Raw genomic sequence first — 8,950 nt, 5'->3', positions numbered from 1 at the left:
GGTACAAAGAGCCACGCACTGTGGCGCGGGTCAGCCTCGCCGTACACACGTGCACACAGGATTCCACCTAACGACTCCGTCCATGAGGGGAGTTTGACGTCTCCTGTAATCCCCCGCCATTCGGCGCCTCCCTTCTCCCGCTGGGTTCACTGACCCCTTTCTGTGCGGTTGTGCGGAGGGCCTAAGAAAAAGGACTTAATGGGCATTCCCATAAAGCGACCGGATGCAGCAAACAAAATACGGCACCGCGAACTTCACTCCTCCCAACCAAGAATGTCACACAGACACTTGTTGTCAGTGGGACATTAAAGTTCAGCCACGGTGTCCAACAACAATAGTACATATGCACGCACACACACGTACGTCGGCTGTCCGGTCAGTCCACCAACACGCACACATGCGCCGGCTGTCCGGTCAGTACACCAGCACGCACACATGCGCGCACACAGCGGATATTTCAACCCGCACACACAAGGCCGGAAACCAATCTGCACATTCCAGAATTCACCATGTCAGATCGGTGCCCCAAACTGGCAGAAATAAATTATAGCCACCTACATCTCGAAACAACACTTGTTTCTTTTGAGCCTTGCCCAGAAGACTGGACCCAACTTCCGAATTATCCGGGAAAACACCGGTTCTAAAGGCTGCCGCCGCCGTCGGATCAATAGAGCACACCTGCTCCTCGCGGGCCACGAAGATTGCTACTGCCCTCGCGTCTGCATTCAGCCCTTCTTTCAATTTTACATTTCGTTCAGGCCTCTCATCGGCTACTTCACATGCAGTTTTGCATCGAGATTCAAGTAGCGCTAGCTCTTCGTTCAACTGCCCACCGACGTTCGCTTCAAAGAAAATTGTGCCTTCGAGTTTTCTTTTCTCACTATTGCCTTTACCAGCTTGCTTGCGCACTTCTGGCAATGCAACACACTGTCTCTCCTCCATACTGATAGCCACGGGGACAGATGCATTATCCCAATCCTGCAGTTCCTTATCAGCTTCGAAAACCATTGCAATGATCAAACGCGCATTCTTTCCTTCCTCGGCATCAAATGCAGCCTCATCGCTCGTTGTTAGCTCACAATCTGCTGCAAAAACTTTTGCAGCTACCGGATTGGCCTCAAGCTCTACCGGCGTCTTAGGTTTGTCTCGAATTTTGAAATGTTCTTCAAAATCAGCTCGCTCTGTTTCTTCATGCAGCCGCTCTTTTTCTGGCTGCTCTAGCAGCGAGTGCGTCTCAGGTGTTACCAGCTTCTCTACACCTTCCGCTACATGGGCTGTCAGTGCACAGGGTGTCAGCTCCGGCTGGCTAACCGATTCATCTTTGGCAGCCAGCTTACCTTCGCCTGCAAAGAGTGTTGCCTCTATTCGCGCCTGCTCTACCTCTTCGTCGAGCATTACAGCTGCCCCAGAGTTTGCGTCAACCTGTTCTGGCCCAGTGCTGAACACCTGTTCACACACAATGCACTCGTGTGCCTTCTGGGTCTGCTCTATCTCAGTTTGCTCTGACAGGCAGAGCTTCACAGGCGTGAACAACGCCCCTATGCTCTCAGCCATCTCTCCTGGCACGGCACACACGGTTGGGCCCTGCTGCCTAACCGCTGCAGCTTTCAAACCTATAGCCATTGGCCCACAGGTAATTCTCAATACGGGAACATGCTGTTCTCGCTTCGATTTCGGACAGTCAATCATTAGTTGCCCAAATTCCATGCAGTCAAAACATTTAACTGCTGCAAATAACATCCCGCTATCGGCTTTCGTTCCCTGCCCTACTTTCAACTGCATCTGTGCAAGCTTTGTTTTTTCTTGCTCAATTAGAAGTTTCAACTTCTCAATCTCCAAACGTCGCATCATGCCCTCCTGATCGTACCGTACGGCAGCCATCTCCGTTTTCCGTGCTATCGTTTACAGCATGAAAACACTACACCGACATGGTGAATTCGGAGAAAGCAAAAAGGTCTCCTACCTTGTCAATAGTTGCTCTTCTCTGCCGCGATGATCTCGTCGCCCTGAGTGACGACAGCGGGCTCCTCGATGCGACGAGTTGAGCCGAGCCCTGGCTCTCACAGCAGCTCGCTGACTTGTCCTGCCTCGTTTGACTTGCTGGTCGCCTGGTTCTTCTTTGAACCTCAACGCGGACGAGTGGTTCCTTCCGCAGCTCACGGACTTGGCACCTCCACGACACGTCGGTCGCCTGGCTCCTTCAGCTCCTCGCTGACTTGAGCCTCCTACGTCCCGTTGACAATGACCAGAAGTCTCCGAAGCTTTCAGCGTCGCTCTGACGCTGACTCACGTTCCTCCTTTAGGACGTACCGCTCTGCAGCTTGTCCAGCGACTTGATCCTCCGCCCCTCCGTCAGATACCTCGAGCAGGAAGACGTAGCAAATCCTGTCGCGACTGCGCCAGTTGGATTCCCTCTTGATCTCGTCGAGGGAAATTTAGTTAATGATGATTGTTGTAGGATTCTTGACGTCTTGAAGATTCGAATTGCTCAATCACATTGCAAGAGGACACTTTAGGAGAGGCTAACTTTTTATAACAATTAAAAGCACAAAGGAGGATACAAGCAAGGAGAAAACATATTTACACTTGACTGGCTCGCAGTTCTAGGTGACGAAACCAGCCCTCGGTGCTGCCGAAGCAGCGGGTTTTAAATCCTATGTCCCCGCCCTCGGTGGGAGAATAACCAATCAAGTACTATACAAACATCCACCCAATAACTTATTGGGGAAAGGAAAATACCACCAATCAGCAGTTGGGGAAAGAATAACACAACCAATGAATGATTGGGGAAAGAAGGTAACTCATCGCGACACTGTACACATATGCACACTTTCCACCATCACGATTTCGGATAATTATGCTTTCCCGCTGCGAGCTTCGCGAACACTCGCTTTCCCAACGTCCGGTTGCCGCCAAGTTCGAGGAACGCCATTTCAACTCATCTGTTTCTCGTCGTCGCTCCTCATGCCTGCAGCTAGCGTGACAATATGTGAAAGCATGCCGCTGCAGACATGGTACAAAGAGCCACGCACTGTGGCGCGGGTCAGCCTCGCCGTACACACGTGCACACAGGATTCCACCTAACGACTCCGTCCATGAGGGGAGTTTGACGTCTCCTGTAATCCCCCGCCATTCGGCGCCTCCCTTCTCCCGCTGGGTTCACTGACCCCTTTCTGTGCGGTTGTGCGGAGGGCCTAAGAAAAAGGACTTAATGGGCATTCCCATAAAGCGACCGGATGCAGCAAACAAAATACGGCACCGCGAACTTCACCACGACCAACCAGTAACGTTTTAAAAAGGGTCAAGAAGATTAAAGTGCTGTTAAGAGCAAAGGCCTTTTTTTCTTTTAAGCTCCATCCATCCATCCATCCATCCACCCACCCACCCACCCACCCACCCACCCATCCACCCACCCATCCATCCATCAATCCATCCGTCCGTTCGTCCGTCCGTCCGTCCGTCCGTCCGTCCGTCCGTCCGTCCGTCCGTCCGTCCGTCCGTCCGTCCGTCCGTCCGTCCGTCCGTCCGTCCATCCATCCATCCATCCATCCATCCATCCATACCTAGACATACCTAGACATACCACCAGCCAAACGCGGCGCAGCCAGGGCTAATGCTTTCGCAACTTACCGGGCTTAACCAAGCTAAGCCTCTGCCAATTTTTTTTTCTCTGCGGAGAGGGCGCACACAGACGCTCGATGCGTATTGTGTGCTCAGATGATGTTCCTGGGTTGGCAGTTGCATGAATGGCTGAATCTCGTCGATGCTGCTAAAAAGCGCCTTGCTTGTGCCGTTCGCATTCCTAACATGACAAGTTCACTAATCGACTTGTGTGGCCAGTAGAAACTGCTGGAAGATGATAGGAATCATAATCCGGGTCAAGTACCGGCACAGAAAGCTTAGGAGAGACTGCAAAATAATAGGAATGATCTATCACTGGAAACTACAGCAGTGTGCGCACTGGTATTTCCTATAATATCTGCGCGTAGTCGGCTAGCGCCATTTAAGTTGGCAAAGAGTACAACTGAAAAGGCAAAATGGCTAGCGCTATTCGCCAAATAAATTAGCGCTGTGCCTTAGACACGCTGTAGATGATCGCCGGTTCAGATTACAACCCTCGTACTTTGTTTACAGCCCGGTGTGGCCGCACAACTTCGAAACGCGATCAAAGCACAACAAAAATTTGGTCTGGTAGTGTTTTGTGAGCTTAACGCACTTAGACTACACGCGCAGTGTTATTCCGAAACCATAGAGTTTCTTACTATTACTTAGAGGGAAAGCTGGTGGCGCTGCACTTCAGCCACCATGGGCGCCCAAAGCATCATGGGGCAGTGAGCTACTTGTTGCGGCACAGTCGTAATTTTTCGGAAACATGGAGTGGCACTACTAAGACGTTTCATTCCGAAAATTCTGTTCGTGTGTGCGCAGACGACTTTCGCGCGAACGCAGTGTGCAAAATCCATAGTAGTGGAAACGCGACGACACACGACGCCAATAAAAGGTTTGACTTTTCCGAAATGCCGTTAAAAAACCTCTTATAGTATTTAAGCAACAACAACTTTGTTGAAAATATATTTACTTTTAAATGTGCGCCTGTTAATTACGAAATATTAGATTTTACAGTGTTAATTACTAGGCCAATAGGAGAGCGAGTCGTCACTTATTTTGGGCAAACTTTGCACTTAAATGCTTTTCTGCTCGTTTGTTGCAATCATTAGACAAGATATTGAATATTAGGACGTATGTAGTTATCAAACAGCTTAATTTTTCTATTATTTTTTGGCCAAAAGTTGCGGTTCCGCAACAAGTAGCTCACCGCCCCATGATGCTTTGAGCGCCCATGGTGGCTGAGTGGTCTCTAGGGGTCGCTATGCAAACTCCCATAGACGGGCTGCCAGCTTTCTCTCTAGGTAATAGTCAGAAACACTATGCCCGAAACCCTCGAATGCGGCTTGCCCAAAAGAATTTCTGGACTCTTGAAGTGGTAAATACGCTTACTACGGACACTACGAGGGCATCAGAAAAGCGGCGCCGAAAACGCAGAAAAGGTAGGAACGGCATCGCTTTACAATACTGGCCGTACTAGTCCTGTGGCTGCGGTACAACATTTCAATTTCTGGCTCATTAGATTCATTAAAGTGAACCGGCTTCGCGCGAAAGACCCTTCTCGGAAACATGCACGCCTGAAGAAGCAGCGCTGCTCTTGCGAAATGGTGTGCACTGAAACTAATAAATCGGCACCTTGGAGGCACCGCTCCTCCTCCTGTTGATAACTATACAATATGTCCTGAGTTGAATGACACTCCGACTCGTAGGCTCAAAATAGAATATGCGTCGTCAACCCGATCATCTACTCACCGCTTCGCGTATGAAAGTGTGTTTTATCGCTTTATATATCACCCCCACTGCTCTATACGCATGCACGTCGTTGCTATACTACACAGACATGGCTAGGCCCCTCGTCTCCATCGGGGGGCGCCTCGGCCAAAATCCCTTCCTCGTTCTAGGGCGCTCTGAATGTACAAGTCACGTTCTTGAGCTTTCACGCCAAATCTGTAGGCCGCGATGGATGTGCAGAGCTGCAAGTTTTCACTGTTACCAGCACTGCGGTACGATCAGGGCGCTTTTATTTTTCTTCTTTTTAAAGTCCTTCCTAACGTATGTTACCAGCACTGCGACTCATCCTGGTGGGAGACAAGTCAACGTGATCTCGGAAAGAAACACCTTCATTAAAGTTATTCGATACTGACACTCAAGGGAACATGTGGAAAGCCCAACAACTATCTCTCTGGGAGTATCTGGCACTCCAACGCGACCACACCTCCATCAGCATCACCTCCGGATGTGACCAATCGCACAGTGTAAAAGGCTTGTCCTTATGGATTATCACAGATGCATACATCTTGGCGTGAGGTCGCGTAATCACGTCTTTGCAAATTACTCCAAATCGTTGAAACTCAGGACGCACTCGAAGTTGCACTCAAAATCTTGGGTATCCTCCTATAAGTCGATATTAAAGGTGTTTGGAGTTCGAGAATTCTCCTGGGTCACGTAGGAGGCAGGACTGGAAAGGACCCTGCCTGTTCTGGCTGGTGCGTGCGCAGGTATGGATGTTCCTCCTCGAGCTAGCGGTCGAAATTCCGGGGACAAGCCTCACAGCCACTGACTGGCGCCATGAACAGATGTCTTGAAGAGAGCTTTTCGCACCGCACTTGTGTTCCCGCTGTCCGAAGGATTATAGAGCATGGCCCATAATACCTAAACCAGGCCCACCCACTGTCATGAAGGCGAAGAAGGGCAGGCGCCGACGTAGAAGAGGACGTCAGTGAAGCCAAGTATAATTACAAAAAAATTACAGGTCATAATCTGAAAATGGGAGGTCTGAAGGTGCTAGCAAGCTGTTGACCACTCTAAAGACTACATGTGACAGAAGCCAACAGCCACAGAAACCAAGGGGCACAGGAGATTTTTTTTATTTAATTTATTTATTTTGTGGTGTTGATCAATTTGGAATATTACTGAATATGTCATCGCTTAAAGCTAATTGATTAGAAAAGCAGAAGAAAAAACAACCACATGCCGCCGGTGGGATCCGAACCCACGACCTCCGAATTGCGCGTCCGGTGCTCTACCTCTGAGCTACGGCGACGGCTGTCAAATCTTCTGCTTTCGGGGGTATTTATGTTTACAAGTAACCTAACCTTGAGAGTGTTCATCAGCGCCACCCACGGTCATAAGCGGCGGACGTAGAACGTCCTGAATTACCGCAGGTGTGACGTAGAACGTCATCGAACAGAGAGGGTGGAAGCTGCGTGAGAACCCTCTTATGCTTCCTGTGGCGTCAAGGCTGCCAGAACCGAGGCCCTCGCTAAGCAATTAAGCAAACAAGGGAAGGGGAATGAGGGGCTCGTTATAAATATGACAGAAGCCAACAGCCACAGAACCCAAGGGGCACAGGTGATTTTTTTATTTAATTTATTTATTTTGTGGTGTTGATCAATTTGGAATATTACTGAATATGTCATCGCTTAAAGGTAATTGATTAGAAAAGCAGAAGAAAAAACAACCACATGCCGCCGGTGGGATCCGAACCCACGACCTCCGAATTACGCGTTCGGTGCTCTACCTCTGAGCTACGGTGACGGCTGTCAAATCTTCTGCTTTCGGGGGTATTTATGTTTACAAGTAACCTAGCCTTGAGAGTGTTCATCAGCGCCACCCACGTTCATAAGCGGCGGACGTAGAACGTCCTGAATTACCGCAGGTGTGACGTAGAACGTCATCGAACAGAGAGGGTGGAAGCTGCGTGAGAACCCTCTTAAGCTTCCTATGGCGTCAAGGCTGCCAGAACCGAGGCCCTCGCTAAACAATTAAGCAAACAAGGGAAGGGGAATGAGGGCCTCGTTATAAATATGACAGAAGCCAACAGCCACAGAAACCAAGGGGCACAGGGGATTTTTTTTTATTTAATTTATTTATTTTGTGGTGTTGATCAATTTGGAATATTACTGAATATGTCATCGCTTAAAGCTAATTGATTAGAAAAGCAGAAGAAAAAACAACCACATGCCGCCGGTGGGATCCGAACCCACGACGCATAAGAGGGTTCTCACGCAGCTTCCACCCTCTCTGTTCGATGACGTTATACGTCACACCTGCGGTAATTCAGGACGTTCTACGTCCGCCGCTTATGAACGTGGGTGGCGCTGATGAACACTCTCAAGGTTAGGTTACTTGTAAACATAAATACCCCCGAAAGCAGAAGATTTGACAGCCGTCGCCGTAGCTCAGAGGTAGAGCACCGGACGCGTAATTCGGAGGTCGTGGGTTCGGATCCCACCGGCAGCATGTGGTTGTTTTTTCTTCTGCTTTTCTAATCAATTAGCTTTAAGCGATGACATATTCAGTAATATTCCAAATTGATCAACACCACAAAATAAATAAATTAAATAAAAAAATCCCTTGTGCCCCTAGGTTTCGGTGCTGTTGGCTTCTGTCATATTTATAACGAGCCCCTCATTCCCCATCTCTTGTTTGCTGAATTGCTTAGCGAGGGCCTCGGTTCTGGCAGCCTTGACGCCATAGGTAGCATAAGAGGGTTCTCAAGCAGCTTCCACCCTCTCTGTTCGATGACGTTCTACGTCACACCTGCGGTAATTCAGGACGTTCTACGTCCGCCGCTTATGAACGTGGGTGGCGCTGATGAACACTATCAAGGTTAGGTTACTTGTAAACATAAATACCCCCGAAAGCAGAAGATTTGACAGCCGTCGCCGTAGCTCAGAGGTAGAGCACCGGACGCGTAATTCGGAGGTAGTGGGTTCGGATCCCACCGGCGGCATGTGGTTGTTTTTTCTTCTGCTTTTCAAATCAATTAGCTTTAAGCGATGACATATTCAGTATTATTCCAAATTGATCAACACCACAAAATAAATAAATTAAATAAAAAAAATCCCCTGTGCCCCTTGGTTTCTGTGGCTGTTGGCTTCTGTCATATTTATAACGAGCCCCTCACTCCCCTTCCCTTGTTTGCTTAAAGACTACATGGTTATTTTTAAATCACTGCACTCACATTACATTGGCCCTTGCATTCATGAACGCAACTTGTTCTCAGCCACCAGTACCCCACTCTCACTTCCGTCTTGTTCCCACCATGTTGTCTCGCTTTTACTCGGAACAGAGGCGTGAATAGAAATTTTTTAAGATGCCTCAAGGCATTAATGATTTTGCTTTATTCATGATTATTTGGAGGCCGAAGCGAATAGGCTAAGCAGGGAGGATTTATATGAGAACCGGCGTTAGCTTACTATGACATCAATGGAGGCGCAGTTTGTATTCGACATCCACCCTCTGTTAACCTACGCCAGCTAGGATGACGTCATGGAATGCTCCACCGCACCAACTGCTGCCTTCCCACGCGCACTATGTTCTCCTCCATCCATCAAGTAAC

At 48.9% G+C, this 8,950-nt stretch overlaps 1 non-coding gene across 1 annotated transcript; it reads right to left on the bottom strand.

Annotated features, from left to right (window-relative positions):
• Positions 1-6,577: 6,577 nt before the first annotated feature.
• On the bottom strand, positions 6,578-6,649 carry TRNAA-CGC (transfer RNA alanine (anticodon CGC)). Its single transcript has one exon. It is a non-coding gene; the product is annotated as a tRNA-Ala (tRNA).
• Positions 6,650-8,950: the final 2,301 nt, after the last annotated feature.

This window comes from Amblyomma mixtum, chromosome 10, assembly GCF_055824585.1.
Source record: "Amblyomma mixtum isolate Tamu chromosome 10, ASM5582458v1, whole genome shotgun sequence".
Classification (NCBI taxonomy): Eukaryota; Metazoa; Arthropoda; class Arachnida; order Ixodida; family Ixodidae; genus Amblyomma; species Amblyomma mixtum.
This window is presented reverse-complemented; position numbering and strand designations above follow the sequence as displayed.